This window comes from Chionomys nivalis, chromosome 24 (genome assembly GCF_950005125.1).
Source record: "Chionomys nivalis chromosome 24, mChiNiv1.1, whole genome shotgun sequence".
Taxonomy (NCBI): domain Eukaryota; kingdom Metazoa; phylum Chordata; class Mammalia; order Rodentia; family Cricetidae; genus Chionomys; species Chionomys nivalis.
The window spans coordinates 37,518,208-37,535,727 of NC_080109.1; the positions used below are offsets into that span (position 1 = coordinate 37,518,208).

The following is a 17,520-nucleotide window of genomic DNA, read 5'->3' on the forward strand; positions in this document are numbered from 1 at the left end:
ATACCAAATTCTCAGTTCTGAATTTTCTGTTTCATATGTATGTTTTCTTGGTGTGGTTGTGGATCACCGAATTCAAGGGAAGCCAAACCTCAGACAAGGAGCAAACTCTGCCTCCACCACACTGTGTGTGCATGCATATATATGTAGGTGATGTCTTTTCTCACTGAATTTTATCTATTTCGATCATCAGTGTCTGTGTCTGAGAATTGCCACACGTATTCTATACTTCAGTCTCTTTACCAGTAAGTTCTATTTGTATCTTTAAAAATGATTTATTTTGCATTTTAATTATGTGTATGTGCATATGTCTGTGTGTTGGCATGTACATCTGAATGCGGGTGCCCATCAAGGCGAAAAAGAAGTATACTGCACCATTAATAAAAACTCACAGAGCGAAATTGTGTTCAACCTGAAGATGCAAAAAGCAAGACAGACAGCCACTGGCTCTTACCTTGACCTCAGTCAGAAATGGCAATCCTGTTCCCCAGGAATCTCAGAATGACACTGTGCCTAAGAGCTGTTTCCTCCCATTTTATAATCCTCTCTAGGACTGGGATTAAAGGTGTGCACCACTGAGATTAAAGGCATGTGCCACCTGGTTTCTATGGCAACGAGTATGGCCACTGAGATTTAAGGTGTGTGTTACCACTGCCTGGTGTAAGGCTGACCAGTGTGGCTGTTTTACTCTCTAATCTTCAAGCAAGCTTTATTTATTAAAATAAAAGTGAAATGCCACTACAGGGGTATCAGATCCCCTGGAGCTGGAGTAAAGACTATTATGAGCTAGCCAGTATGGATGCTATAAATTGAACTCAAGTCTTTCGCAAGAACAGTGAGTGCCCTTAACCCCTGAGCCACCTCTCCAGCCTCCAACATAGTGTCTACTTCAAAGAATGGAGAAAATGATTAAATAATGTGTGCAGCCCGACTAATCAAACAATGCTAAATAAATTTTATTTATTGTGTTTCTTGTCACTGCTGTTATACGTGTGTCTTTGTGACATTAGAAGGGGAAGTTCCCAGCTTTCTCTCATGGCTGATCCTCGGTGGGATTTGAGGGATTGGTAATAGAATGGAAATCCCAGCGCCTTCAATGCCAGCATTCACTTTTCTCGGGAATTCATTCTGTGTGTGTGTGTGTGTGTGTGTGTGTGTGTGTGTGTTAGTCTGTTTTCTGCTGCTGTAAAAGAATGTCACATATAAGCAACTGAAGTTCATTTGGCTCGCATTCAGTTATTCTAGAGTGTGGAAATTCCAAGAGCATGGTGCTGGTATGTGGCAAGTACTTCCACATGAGCTATCTTATAACTCAATAGAGGGGTGAACAAGTACACACGCCACACACACACACCACACACACACGGGAGGGAGGGAGAGAGGGAGGAGAGAGAGAGAGAGAGAGAGAGAGAGAGAGAGAGAGAGAGAGAGAGAGAGAGAGAGAGAGGAAAAGGGAAAGACACAAAAGCAAAATCTAGAAGGGTGAGACTAAACTCACGCCTGGTCCTTTTAATTGGGGACCTTTCCCTCTGCCACCAACCACTCCCAGGATCAGGGAATTCATTGGCTAATTAAGACTGTATCCTGGACCTTGAAGCACCCTAAATATTCCTGCATTTTAATAATATCCCAATGTACATTCAATTTCAACCCAAGTTTTGAAAGGAACATTGAAATATTCTGAAACAGGAAGCCCTTGGGATTGTCTGAAAGCTGGTTTTGCTGCTGATGTCACTGCTGTCTAAAGGCTACAGAGGGTAGAAAGAGGAGAAATAGAGCCTTCCTACTTGTCTTTTGGGAATCAGCTCTGTGAACTTCCTTGTTCACACTCTGTCTTTAAACAGAGCCAATATATAAAGTGAGGATCACATACAGTGACCACCTGACAGTGAATTGTGACAAAAACAGAAATTATGGGCTGTGGCTCCAGCCTGCAGCTGATCTCTGAGGCACATCTGCTCCCACTATAAGGAGCAATGCGCCACTTGTCTACCAATGCCTTATTTAAGACAGTATCTCAGTACACACATTTTAAATCAGACCCGAAATGCTGATCAAAACTGTTTGAAGTTTTCCAGATGCAAGTACATTTCTCTGCAGCACTTCTAAAAATAAGAGGGGAAAAAAGCCCAAAGCCTGTCAAAGTTAATTAGATTCATACAAAAAGCTTAACAGTCCTATGCAATGTTTTTACTCTGCTACATATAAATGTACAATAATTCCATGAACACTCGATTTAATTGCTCATAATATTTTAATTAAGGCTATGCTTTGTATAAATATCAACTCATCATTTACTATGTCTACAGTCCTATTTAAATGATGAAGTCAATTTGACAGTACATTCATGAAAAAAGAACCTTTTAAGAGTTTTGCTTTATGTGGTCTGGAATACTAATGGGGGTTAATCGTCAAAACAAGCCCAGTGCTGACTTCAGAAGCTACCTCACATTTTTTAAGCCATAGAACAATGCAGTCACATTTGCATTGTGACCTTCTCCCCTGGTGCCACGAATAACATAAGGGCTACTTCAAGTCTGCATGGCTGTGGCTGGAAAATCATAAAGCTCCCTTTTAGTATTTACATTTCAAGACTGCCCTTTCAAGGATCCCCTTTAACTACTGTATTTGCGATTCAGATGATCAGATAATTAGATGTAAGATTAGATGCGCCAGAAGAGATGGCTGCCTCAATTAATCTTACAGTCCGTGCCTCTGCAAATCAGTTCTTGGTGTGTAACAGAAAATATCAAATTAAGTTTTCAGAGGCAGGGAAATTTCAAACCTGTAGTCATTTTAATTCCATCTGAGGCAAGGATATAATTTATTACTGTAGTCTGAATTCATGTTCTCTCTTCCCAAAACACCAGATTTAATTAGAGAATTGAGCCCCAAAAGACTAGAAATAGGGGGGAAATGTCTTCTCCCCCCCCCCCACAGGGATCACTACCACCTGCCTCCTATAGGCAATATCTCTTGTAGAGTTTTCACAGGGTGAGAATCGAAGGTGTCACCCTGAGGGGAGGATGGGGGGCGGTCCTACCACAGGAGGGCATCACAGGCCTTGAAAGAAGTCACAAGCCACCTCTCAATTACAAATGATTACGGCACTACTTTCCCCCTTTTTGCTTTTGCTTTTCAAATTTTAGAAATCATTATGCCGTCCAAAATGATCAAATAATTTCTCTCATAAAACACAAGGTGCAAAAAAAAAAAAAAAGAAGAACTCATATCATCAACTATATGTGATTCCTTATAAATAGAACATTTAAGCGAATAGAAGCATGAAATAAAAATAGATCTGGAAACTAGAAAACAGACGGCACGAAAGATACCGGTGTGCATCTCTGGGTGCCATTAAAAGACAGCGCAAAACCACCAGCCTGTTTGGAATTCTTTGAAGAGTTTTGGAAGCCATAGCTTAGGAGTATAGTCCTGTGGCCTCCCGTGAAGTAAGAGAGCCTTCAACAAAAGGGAATCAATGGGCTGGTATCTCTTAAGTATTCTAGTCCATAACTCCCAGGTGCGAAAGCTCAAGTTTGAGTCTTGTGCTAAGATATTTGTCAAGGCAAATACAACTCTAAGCCATTTGTAGGCTCCACCGCATCTGGAAACACTGTATGCGAAAGCTGGGGCTCAATTAGTTAGGCAAGTCATCCTCTTCACTCACTGAACAAATGTTTTTGAAATACAGAGAGGCTTCAAGGCATCTGAACAGTAATTTGTGGGTGTAAGGAAACTCAGCGAATAACACGGAGGAAGGAATAGCTTGCTGGGAATTTATTTAATATCCCTCTGATGTCTACATCGATCGGGAGGTGACAGCACATGGAGACGTGTGAACATCGCTGGGAACTCCTGAAGGAGAAACCCGTGAATAGCAAACTGGAACCGGTGCGCTGAGGTTGACCTCATTTATTGCCTCATACACAAGCTAGAGTGTGTATTTACATGACGTCCAAGGTCAGCTTCTGCAGAGATAAAACTGCTACCTCCAGTTTCTCCTCTGATTGACACGGGGACATTATCTGCAAATGGGGTGCTACCCCTGTCATATGTGCAGATAGGTCCCATGTCGAACACCACATGGTAAGCAGAGACGTAGCTCCCCATGGCTGTACTTCCCTTCACTACTCTATCTATGCAGGAAGTAGAGTTTGCGTGCGCGTGCGCACGGCCACAGCCCAGGCTCTAAATCCACGGACTCGTCAGTGCCCTTTCCTTCTCTCTGCTTTTTTAGGGGGCCTCCGCATGCGACTAGTGTGGGGGAGACGCTTGCCACGCTGCACACATGAAGGTCAGAAGACAACCTGTGGACAGCAGTTCTCCTCTACTGTGTAAGTCCCAGGGATTAAACTCAGGTTGTCGGGCTTGGGAGCAAGGTACCTTAGTTTGCTGAGCCATCTTACTGACTTGACTGTCTCTCTTCTCCCAAGAACACCCTCTAAGGCTTGGGATTCTCTTTCAAGTTTGTGTTGCTTTTCAGGAAACACTACAACGCACAGCCCACATACAGATCCACAAGTAGCCCTACTCACCAAGTCTAAGACCTCCGTCCTCTGCCCCTCCCCATGCTTCTGCCAAAAGTTTCATCTCCAAGGTTCTGCCTAAGCACCATCGCTCCAGAAAGGCCTTGAACGTTCGCCTGTAGTGAACAGCAGCTTCTGCTACTCCCTGCTTTTTTTTTTATTGTTTATTTATTTATTAAAGATTTCTGCCTTCTCCCCGCCACCACCTCCCATTTCCCTCCCCCTCCCCCATCAAGTCCCCCTCCCACATCATCCCTAAGAGTAATCAGGGTTCCCTGCCCTGTGGGAAGTCCAAGGACCACCCACCTCCATCCAGGTCGAGTAAGGTGAGCATCCAAACTGCCTAGGCACCCACCAAGCCAGTACGAGCAGTAGGATCAAAAACCCATTGCCATTGTTCTTGAGTTCTCAGTAGTCCTCATTGTCCGCTATGTTCAGCGAGTCCGGTTTTATCCCATGCTTTTTCAGACCCCGGCCAGCTGGCCTTGGTGAGTTCCTGATGGCAGTACCAGGTTCAGACTTTACTGGATGGGACACCTTCGAATCTCCTCAAATACACTGGAAATTCCCTCGAAACACAAATCCTGTGTCTTGTTAACCCTTGGTAACCTACATGACTAATTATTTAGGAAACGTTTGTTTAGTTGTAACTCTAGCACCGGGAACTTTATACCTCATACTCGGCAACAACAAATCTCAACAATTAACATTAACAGGGACTCATAACGTAAGGGTTAATTCCTGCGGACCTTTGAGACCAACAATATGAAGTGTATGTGTGTGACCCTAGTACCCGCCTCTGTTGCATTAGTTATACCATCAAATCCCTCCCGGTGTTTACCAGTCTTACCAGAACGCTATTTGTTCTCTCCGGATTAAATTTCTCACACTGCTATCTAAGGGAATGGTTCCTCCTTTTCCAGCCTCAGAACCTGTAGAGCACAGGATCATCCCAGTTTCTCTGTATGTTTAAGGGCAGTCAGACTCTGTCGGAACTTGGCATTATTCTTTCTCTTACATGATATTGCCTTTGATGTTATTTGTTCACCAGGAAAAAAATAGCATACCGAATTCTGTCTCTGTAGGGACATTCCATTTCTCCCTCGCTGTTGGCACAGTATTCTTTCCTAAGCCAACAGCACCTGTTTTAAAACATGAAGGATTTTTGAGAGCCACAGAAATGGCTCAGCCAGTAAAGGTGCCTGACGACAAGTACATGAGCGACTCCTGGGTTCCACTTGGTAGAGGAAGAGAACTGACTTCTGCAAGTTGTCCTCTGACGGCCACACATACATTATGGCATGTGCACGATGCCACATGCGTGCAACCTACCAGGCATAAACGCAGCACAAAATAAATAAATGGATGCAATACAAAATTAACCACCTACGAAAAATTCAAAGATCCAGCTTTAAGCTTGGTGACCTGCAACAGCTCACCTACTCCACCTCACAGCGGCATGGTGGAGCCAACATGATTGATAATATCTTCCATCAGAGAAATCCAAAGTAAAAACGGGTCTCCTCAGAAGACTCGTGTGTGTTAGCAGCCAGTCGAAGGGCCTGGTTAATAGTGTTCTCAGGTTCTGACTAAATGACCCAGGGACATTCTAGACTTCGTGAAATACGCACATATGACAGAGAAGGGGTCAGAGGACAAACTTGGAGGAATCCTGGTCTTATGCACCTTGAATCTGCTATTAAAAAGGTCTTTTTAGCACAGGCAACTGTTCAAATTTACTTTCTTTAATTTGAAGGACAAGGAACATTTTCTAGCATTTTACTAGTGATTCCCACAGACATGAAAAAAAATGAGCAAATAAATGTTCTCATGGGTGAGATTGTTCGTAGCTTCTAATCATGGGGCCTCCAAGATAAACTCTTGCATTGCCCCACTCAGGACAGAACAATGCCAATCTGACAGACTTAAGAATTCAAGGAATAACTTGATTTGTCACCTGAGACTGTCTTAAAGTAGGATCAGTTTCTTGTAGGCAACAGAAGATGAATTCTGTTTTTTTGGGTTTTGGTGGGTTTTTTGTTGTTGTTGTTGTTTCGGTTTTTTGTACATTCAACTAGCATGTATCTTTTGGTTGGGGAGTTGAGGCCCAACTTAATAATTTAAGGTCCAACTTATTAACTTAATAACTTAATATTTTAAGTTATTCTTGAAAGGTGTTAGTTGCTGTCATTTTGGTAGTTTTTGCTTGCTTGCTTTTTTTGTTTATGTTTGTTATTTGTGTCCTTAGTCCTGTTTTGCGTTTCAGTGACTATACCTTCCTTTATTTCTTTCTGTGATTTTCTGACTATGCCTGTTTCTCTCTCAGTCTGAAGACTTATCTCCAATTTTCTCTATAGGGATGGTTTGGTGAGCACAAATGTTTTAGCCCATTTATATCATGAGAGGTTTTTCTTTTTCTTTCAACTATGGCAGATAGTTTTGCTGGGTAACACAGACTGGGCTGGCATCTGCGATCTTTTAGAACTGTGATCTTTTAGTACATTGTTTCAGAGGCCACTAACTTTTCATTGAGAATTAGCTATAACTCTAATAGGTTTTCCTATTTTTGTGACATGTGGCTTTCCCCTTGCAGTTTTTCATGCCACTTCTTTGTTCTGTACATTTAGTGTTTTTACTAACATTCCGTGTCCTTTTCTGGACTTGCCCATTTCATTTTCTTTGTGTGTTTCTTGGATTTGTGTATGAGTGTCTTTCCGTGTTTTGGAGGAAGTTTCTTTCTGTGAGCTGGTTGACGATCTATGCCATCGACAAGGGATTCCTCTCTGTCTTCTATACTATTAATACATGCTCTTTTCAGTGCCACAAAATTCCCATGCTTCTTTTATGTACTTTTAACTTTTTCATATTCATTGCTTGAGTGGTACCATCCCTCTACATTATCTTCAAGTCCTGATATTCTATATTCTACTTGATATATTCTCCTGGTATGGCTTTTCTTTAAGTTTTCTTATTGACTTATTGAATGTTTCAATTCCATCTTATTTCATCTGGGTTTTTTTCCAATATTTTCATCTTTCTACGTAGTTTTCAAATACTGAGTTGCTCTCATCATTTCCTGTAGCCACATCTTTGTTTCCCTTGAACTTTATTCACGAGTTTATCTCTTTAAGTTCATTGATGTGTTTGTTCATGTCTTCCTTAAACCCTTTGAATTATTTGATCATGCTTATGATTTTTCTTTTAAATTATGTGTCCTGAGTGGTTCACACAGGCAATTCTCACTTGAAAACATTTGTGTAGGACTAGGGGGCTTTGAGCAAACAACATTCTGCCCTGATCTTCCATATTATCTATGATTTTGTGGTGTGACTTAAGCATGTAGACTTCTTTCATTGGCTGTGTGTATGACATGATCCCAGCCTACCTCAGGCTGGGCCAGTCAAAAGCTGTGTGATGAGAGCTGGGCTTGGGTGAGCGACAAGGATGTGATCACAAGTTGAAAATCAACTGGAAATGCATTCATTAGAATATTTGTAACAGTTTTGTGAGGGAAAGACCCTTCTATTTTTGTTGATTCTCAGGACATTACGTCTTTTCGTTATCTGGGGTTGTTTTTCTAAATATATATTTTATTTATTTGGTTATTTGTTTTTATAGAAGAGGGCAGGCCTCCCGTGGATATCAACCAAACATGGTATATCAAGTTGAAGGCTGAATAAGGCAACCCAGTATGAGGATAACAGTCCCCCAAAGTCAACAGAAGACTCAGAGACAGGCCCTGATTCCAATGTTAGGAGTCTTACAAGAACACCAAGCTACATAACCAGAACAGATATGCAGAGGGCCTAAGTCCCATGCAGTTCCCTGGTTGTCGGTTCGCTCTCTGTGAGCATCTATGAGCCCAGGCTACTTGACTCTGTGTGGTTTGTTCTTTGTGTGTGATGTACTTGACTCCTCTGGCTCCTACAACCCTTCCTCCCCCTCTTCTGCAGGACTCTCAGAGGTCTGACCAGTGTTTGGCTGTGGGTCTCTACGTGTGTTTCTATCAGTTGCTGGATGAAGGCTCTCCAATGACAACTGGGGTTCTCTGGCTTTTTTAAAAAAAAATAAATTAATGACAAATATGTTCAATTGAATTTTTCAGATGAAGAATATAAAATGTTGAGAAGGGGCCAATGAAACAGGTCAGCAACTAAGAGGACTTGCAGAGCATGCACAGGGATAAGGAGTTCAAGTCCCTAGAACCCGTGTGAAATGACAGAAGCGATCATGCATATATCTAAAGGCCAGCACTGAGGGTAGGGATGGAGGTGGGACTAGGGCTTTCTGGCCATTAACCTACTCTAGCCTCAGTCAGAGACCCTGCCTCAGAGGAATAAGGTGGATGATGATGGACAAGACAAGGGCCTCCTTTGGCCTCCACATGCACATATATCACAAACACAGATACATAGAAACACAGAAACTTGAGAAAGGATAACGTACTGTTGGATCTAGGACAAGCCCCCCCTCCCAAGGCAAGGTAAAGCTCTGTTCCAGCTGTAGAGGAGGGGCTAAGAATAAAGCTTATTTCTATTTGTAATTTACCTCTTCAGAATAAAGACAGTTCTTAATCTACCTTGAATTGCCCTTAGCTGTGCTGACATGACTACTTGATTTTAGTATGGCTATCTAATTATCGGTTAGTTCTGTAAAACCTGCGTGTTTAGACTGGAATGATCAGGGTTACCAAAACAGAATAAATGTCCTTCACTGGTGCAAAGCATGGCTATATTTTAGCATCTTGAGTTTGTCATAAATAAATGGATAAACTGAAAGCATATCCCATTTCCATAGAAACTAGGAGTAGAACTATTCCTCCGTAGAGTGATATGCGGTGTTATTTTTGTTATATAAAATTTGTTAAGTTTTACAGCCAAATGATAAAACTAATGGTTTATGGATTTAGTATTAATTACTCTACAGCTATAATCAGGATCTCTGGAAACTATTCTTCAAAAGGCAGGTGGTATTTACTTCTTTGCTTATTGCTGTACTCCTTCCAAGAAGTGCACTGAGAAAGTAATATATCAGAAATATTCTTGTTAAAATGTCAACTTATGAGCATTGAATTGGATAAATTTTTTATTGTTATAATAAGTAGCAAGGCCAAAAGCCACTCAAGTCATTCAATAATATGGTAACTTTAAATATTTTAAGCAAATTATTTTCCTTTACCATTGGCCATACAAATATTCTGCAGAAATTCCAACATATAAAGTAAGTAAGGCTAAGTTGCTAAACCTGTTCCCCAAATTACCTTCTGGTAATCCCACAAAACTACCAAGAGTGAACTCACATATTCAAGAAATAGAGCACAAGACCATCCATGCTTTTCTGGATAATGGAATGGCCTGTCCTATGTTCCTAGTTGGTGTCTACACCGTACTTGTCTTATCACAACTTGAAACTGACAATATTCCATGCTAATGCCTTCTTGAACAGGTACCTGTTATCCAGTTCTGCAATTCTGGCTTAAGAAAGTGATGTGAAAGAAAATAGTGAAGGATACATGGCCAATGTTTTGGGCAAATCAAAGCACCTAGATGATAATTCTAACCAAGGGAGGTCCCATGCAGTTCCAGCACACAGAGCACTGTAGTCACCGTTCACCAATGGTGTTTGTGCCGAACTGACACTAAAAATGGCACCCAGAAACCAACGACCACCACGGTTGCTTTAAAAGAGTATTTGCTTAAAATAAAAACAAAACCATTTCACTCCTCTGTGACTCCTCTCTTAGAAATTAGCCCCAGCCCATAAACCTGTACTTACAGTTTTTAGGAATAACTACTTGGTATTGGATAACCAATCGTGGGGCTCTTATCTGGGGGATACTACTTCTCCGGGCATCAACCTTTCTTCTGTAGTTCTTAGTTTAGGGATGGGATCGATGTCAGCATAGATATTGGTGTCTTCCCTGTTCATGTCTTGTTTAGCCACGTGCTTGAGACTTAAGTGTAACTTGCTTGCCAATTCTAGTAGAAGTAATCCCACAGTGCATTTCCTGTTCTTCTGGCTCTTACAGTGTTTCTATCCTATACTCTTACGTATGTAATACAATCAAAGCAAAAGAAGTCATGAATTTGAGAAAGAGAAAGGAAGGTGTAGCACGTTGGAGAAAATGAAGGGATCAAAGGGAAGGGGAAATGATGTGATTACTGTTGTTACATTTTAACTTCAAAAAATAGAAAACACATTAATAAAGAAAAATCAGCACTCAGAAAAATTAGTTCCTGAGCAAATGCTTTGATTTCAGCCTCTATATACGAGTAATGCAGCTACACATAGCTTCCTCATCATCTTGACTTAAAAGGACCTAGTTCCAAATCTCAGCTTCAGTGATAAAGTGTATGGGATGTCAGTTTTTGATGTGCATTTATGTTTTTGTTGCTGCAGGTATTCTTATTGTAATACCCTAAATTTCCTGTCTGATTAACAGAAACACTGTTTCTTTCTCACTAACTAGTACTGTGACTGCACTGATCTTGTTCTACAGTCCGGAGAGCAATGTTATAAATGAGGCAACATCACTCCTGCATCTTACAATAATATGAATGGCTATCTCTTGAGAATATAATTCATTTCATTTATTCCTTACCCTAGTTTGGAGATGTCTCCAGAAGTGAATAAATATTACCAAACTAGTTCCATTTTGACCTGTGAAGATTATCTCAGAACTCTAGAATGTTACGACTCGAAGATTTTAGACCTGTAACACACTCATACATGAAGGTTTAATCCCTGCTCACTCATTCCTCTCCCTTTTCTAGACTTTAGTTCATTTTCCTTTTTAATAACCAATGTTATGAACTAATAAAAACCATTTAATACTTATCATTGACAACACCACTTGAAGTATCTTATACTTCAATCACTAGACTGTCCCAACCAGTATCTCCTAACTTCAGGAGAGAGAGAGAGAGAGAGAGAGAGAGAGAGAGAGAGAGAGAGAGAGAGAGAGAGAGAGAGAGAAGAGACTGGGTAAGTAAAACTTCTCACGGGGTCACATAGCAAGCAATGGTGACACATCATACTCTGGCTTTTTCTGTAGTTTTGTTCTGTGATGCTGAGCATTGACCCCAGGGCTTGCAGTGTGCTAGATGCAAGCTCTGCCAATAAAATACACTCTAACCAGCACAACCACAGTGTGAGCATCAGGAGTGTAGGTGCAGGCTTCTAACTTCCTGTCACCACTATTCTACAGTGCTCCTTGATTAGGGTACTCTGCTATAAGAGATTAAGTAAAATCCTAGCAAGAAAGCACCATTCCATGACACAGTAATTGGAAAGGTTGATGTGAGCAAAAGTATTGAAACTAATTTCAATGGCTTTTAAAGTAGGCCAGCATTTCATTTCCTTGAGCTGTCTTTATTGCGAGGCAGCCTGAAGATAAGGAAGGGGCATGTGCTCTGAAGGCCCTACTTCTGTATGTTTTACTTTTTGATAAGTAGGGTTTTATTAGAATGATGGACAATGCCTACACGCCTATTTCTTTAACTATGACTCTGTGACTTCACGTTACAGAAACACAAATAAGGAAGCATGGTTACTATGACATATTATGAAAAAATATGACTCAGATATCATTTTTTCACAGAGGCCAGCAGTAACAATGAAAAGGAGGCATGCTGTCTCAGGAGACAATATGCTTTTGAACATATTTTCTGCAAGTAGGGAAAACATACCTGTACCCAGAGGAATATGGGGAACTTTACACTACATTTAAGCACAAACACATTTTCTACTTCTTAATTTAAAAAAGGAAGGGACAGCACTAAAATGCACACAGGAATAAACAGGCCATTTATTTCCTCGTACAAATTAACATCTCCAGATCTCCAGGGTCCTTTCCCATCTCCAGGGCCTCTCGCAAAGGATGTTCTCCTGGTAAGAGAACCAGCGATTCAAAAACTTGCTGAGTCCAGAGGGAGAAATGTCAAAGAGGAAAAGGTACCCTAAAAACAAACATGTTAATTAAAAACATGAGATAAACACCACCATCTTACACTTCTCCCTGCCACCCTGGGAAGCCAGAGTAATTGTCTGTCTGCTTACAACATTTAAAAGATCAAATTAGCAGAAATCCTCCAGAAACAGTTAACACTGGCTCCTCACATTCATTGGCAATGAGACAGACTGCTCAAAAATACAATCTGTAGAAGAGCAGGAGACATTTCAAATTCCTTGGATTTATGAGACCCGTGGATTTATGTCACCTTCAAAAATAGGACTGGAGAGTTCCTTAGCTATTATCAGAAGTAACAACCAAGAAGTCCCCTCAGACAGGTAGGCAGCCTCCAGAGAAGGGTGAGTGAGGCTATGATTTGGCTAGCTACCAATATTCTCAGTCTCTTCCCATCCCCTCTCTAACAGGGTCACTCATAGCCCAGGCTGTCCCTGAATTTGCTAAGTAGCCCAGAGTGAACCTGACTTGATATTCTGACCCACCAGGATTACTGGTGGGCACCACCACTCCTGGCTCACAGGCTGCTGGGAAATGAAGTCAGGACCTCTTTTCTGGATGCTAGGCAAGTCCTCTGTCAGTCAAGCTCATCCTCAGCCCCTAAAGCCTATTGCTTCTAATTGAAAACTGCAAGAATGGAAGGAGGAGGAAAGGATAGGAAAGGGAAAGGAGAAAAGAATCAACAAAGACCAGAACAAATAAAGCAGAATACAAATCAAAGCAGAACGAATTAAACCAAACACTCCATGGGTCCAGCCAGGATTTCCCTTGGTCTTTCTTACAGGGTGCTGTACTTTCATTTCCATTGCTGTGATAAAATAGCCCCCAGCTCCAGTTTATAGTCCACCACGGAAGGAAAGTCAAGGTGAAGTCAGATCATATTCGAGAGCGGAGAGGGGCTAGGCACACGCATTCCTGAACTCAGCTTTCTTTCTCTACTCATACACAGTCCAGAACCCTCCTAGAAAACGGCACTGCCCGCCCTCAGCTGGATCTTCCCATAGCAAAGAAAGCAATCAAGGCAATGACGTACCACAGACAGGCCACAGACCAAACTAACCTAGACCTCACTGGACTCTTTTTTCGGTGATTCCAGGGTGCGTTAAGTTGACAATTAAATTACTCATCATGTAAGCTATATTTATATTTTAAATACAAAAGCAATATAAGTTCTGCCCAATGTTCACATGTATGCCACCGGGAGGCAGGAAACCATATAGTCAGGTCAAGCTTCTGTGGAAAATTAGATGTGTAGTTTTGACAAGCTATGTAAATATGCTGTTTGGTTTTCTCACCCATAAATATTGATAATAGGAGCAGTCAAGTCATTGCTATTTCTTCATAAGCTTCCCTTCAAGCACATATTTATAAAGAATGTAAGTCTCCTCTTGCATTATCTGCCTTAGATGATATTACCATTATCCTCTCTAAGCAATTTTCATGTCGCTGAAACGTTGGAAGGAAAATGTCCAACGTCTTCAGAAATCCTATCAAGCAGGTCACCATGTTCTGTATTTTCATTCACTTAGTTTCTTTTGTGTCTTGGAATATTCCTCTAGATGGGAGGGGACAAGGCTTCTCCAGTAAGGGACAGACATGACGAAGATATGACACTACCTGTTGCAGAATATTATTTATGGTGTATTGCGTTTGTTTATGCCGCACTTATTTAACTCCGTGAAGCTGTGATTCTTTGTCTATCTAAAACACTATGATCTAAAACACTGATAATTTATCTAATAAAGAGCTGAATAGCCAATTAGCAAGGCAGGAGAAAGGGTAGGCCGGGCTGGCAGGCAGAGAGAAGAAATAGGAGGAGAGGAGGAAGGACATCAGGAGCTAGCCATTCAGCAACCCAGCCAGCCATGGAGTACCAGTGAAAGTAAAATTTAAAGAAGAAAGAAAAGGAAAAAGTCTGAGAGGCAAAAGGTAGTTGGGGTAGTTAAGAAAAGTTGGTTAATTTATAAGTAGTAATAAGCCTCCGTGTATTTATTTGGGAACTGGGTCGTCCCCCCAAAGTCAAAAGACTAAAGAACCAAAGGTGTAAAACATCACCCAACAACTGCCCTCCCCGCTTCATCACAAGACAGAGCTCTTCCTTGGCTCTCAGGAATCTCCTGATGGGCTGCGGGGTGTGATTGGAGCAGTGCTCCTTTGCCTGACTGCAGCCATAGTGTCAGCATAGGCCACTCTCTAAGTTCTACAGAGGCAACTATGCCACCCTCCGAAAAACAGTCTTGATGGGTTTCCGGATTCCAGACCAATGTTACCACACAAAACCTGCCAGCACCCTCACTGGCTCCACAGATAGAGCCCCACAGCCGTAGGTTTCTTGAGAGGATATTTGCAACCCCCATCTGCAATCACGGAGCTGCCCCATCAGTGAAATGAAGGACCGTAGCCCATGCAACCAGCAAAAATTCAACTGTGGGAGGTTGGTTCCTGGCAGCTTGTATAACATTTAATCAAGACACTCGTGACAATATTTTTTTTTCCTTTGCGTCTAGTGCCAAGTGTCATCCGTCAAGAAATAAACACAGATCAATCACCTAATCACTTTCAATTGCCTGGAAACTTGGGGAGGGGTGCAAATTATAAAAAAAAAAACTGTAATAGATGAAATTGGTAATGCTGACTGTGGTAACCAGATTTAGGTGATTTAAATATGCAGATGGGATTATGACTTCCTATCTAGTCTTTACTATCCTGAAGGCTTGCCGTATTAACTAAATCAAAAGGTCACTTGATAAGGTTTTAAATAACATGTCATTTTGTATTAATATCTGCTATGACACATTACCAGTGCTTGTCTGCAGAAGTAGCATTTACCTTCTGCCATATGTAAATCTCACATGAACAGCTTCTTCGGTAAATAGCACTGGGAATGTGTTATACTGAGTTTACCCACAAACCTTTCAAAGGTCATGTTGTGCAAAACACAAGTGAAGACAATGAATTTAAAGTGACTTCCTAAAACTGTACGGTTGTGTCCAGGTGAACCCTGTGTAAGATTGCACTGAAGCACTCTGAGAGACTGGGCGAGACACATAGGTATCATCTGGTATTAGTGCTTCTATTGTTGTAGAGACAACGTAAGCAATGGAAAAGCAAGTAAGGTAGTAATGATTCATGTTGGCTCCCCTATGGCAGGTACAGTCTGTCAGGAAAGGACAGGTATAGCACAAGACAGTGGGCAACTGGTCCCATTCACCTGCAGCAGTAGGCAGAGATCAATGATGTTGATATTCTCCATGCCGTCTCCTTTTTATACCATCGAGATCCCAGCCCATGGAACAGTGCCACCCACATTCAGGGTTGTTCTTCCGTCTCAGCTAAACTTTTCAGGATATATCCTCACAGGTATCCACAGAGGTGTCTCCATAGTCACTCTCAAGTCAGTAAACCTGACAATAAAATCTAAGCACCATGAGCCCCAAGTTACAGCTAAAAAAGTAAAACCTGAAGCGCACCTTACCATGTACTTTAGAAGCTTATTAAATGACAGCTGAAGCTTTTTTGTTTGGCAGTTAGAAAAAGATACAAAGGAAACAATATATATTGCATTTTATAGACACCACGGAGTAATAATATAATCTTCATCAACATTATTAATAATGCAAACATCCAATATTCTGGAAGAGAAGTGCTTCAGTAAAAAATATCTTAATTGGGGGAGGGAAGAGGGAGGAGGGAAGGAGGTGGAAATTTTCAATAAAAAATAAATAAATTTAAAAAAGAAACCAAAAAAGGAAAGAAAATATCTTAATTGTACATGTCACCTCTTTGACAGTTTTAACTAGGGACTTGCTGAAGTTCAAAGGGAAGTTAGCCTGGTTCATAGAGTCTTCATCTGAAATAAGGCTTTATCCTGCTGTGCCTCACTAAAGCTGGAAGCAGACCATGTGTGTGAAAGCATTTACTAAACAAGTGAGCAATCCAGGATCCTAACCACGAGTCACAACTGGTTGACTGTTCCTGAATGCTGCCAGCATCTCTACTTTATAAATCAACTTTCCCCATATCTTTTCACAGTCCATCTTCAAACAGATGGCTCACAAAGACAACACCGTTTTATGTTGCCCACCCCCAATCCCTGTGCTAAATCTCAAGATCAAGAGAGGGCAGGCTTTCTATAGATTTGTAGGTTAAAATGTAGATTATGCTATGGATTCGTTTCCTTGACAAATATTTTCAGAGCATTAAACACAGACAAATAACGCAGATAAAACTCTCCTTTGGGGCCTTCCTACATCTGATGGATGACTTGTGGATACGACCGTATATTGATCCAAAGTCTTTTAACTCATGGTGTGGAAGTGAAAGCTCTGGGCGCATAGAAACAAAAGCACTGAAGTTTGGCCCAGGGACCACAGAAGAGAGGAAAGTTAAAGAATTCTTGAAAGGGAAGAGAGGAGAAGGGGAGGAAGGAAGTAGGGATTATACCAGCCAGGGAGGTCAGGAGGGGAGGACTCACAGAGACAACCGACCTGAGCTTGCAGGAGCTCATGGACTCTGGATCAATAGTCAGGGAGCCTGCATGGGACTGACCTAGGTCCTCTGCATGTGTGTGACAATCGTGTAGCTTGGTCTCTTAGTAAGGCTTCTAACAGTGAGAGCTTACCTCTCCCAGGCACTTAGCTGGGTTTTGATAACCTGTCCCCCATGCTGGAATACCTGTCCTTGCCTTTATATAAGGGGAGGAGCTTGGTCCTGCCTCAACTTGATGGGCCATGCTTTGTGCAAGCCCATGGGAGGCCTGTCCTTTTCTGAATGGAGATGAAGGAGGTGTGGATGGGGAGAGCAGTAGATGGAAAAGGAGAGAAGATGGGAAAAGAGGAGGGAGGGGAAAGTGGTTGGTATGTAAAATAAATGGAAAAAAAAGGTAATTTAAATAAAAAGAAAAGAAGAAAAAAAAGAACTCTTGAATCCCAACTATGCCATTCAAAGTGGCCTTGCCACTCTGTTTCAGCACACAGACTGGTCAGGAATATTTTTCCGGCTCTAGTTTTGTTTCTGTTGTGATTAAAA

At 41.5% G+C, this 17,520-nt stretch overlaps 1 protein-coding gene across 5 annotated transcripts in view; it reads right to left on the reverse strand.

The window, feature by feature from the left end:
- The window catches only part of LOC130865925 (EGF-like and EMI domain-containing protein 1), a 639,134-nt gene that overhangs the window by 589,974 nt on the left and 31,640 nt on the right, over positions 1 to 17,520 (reverse strand). The window lies entirely within an intron of this gene.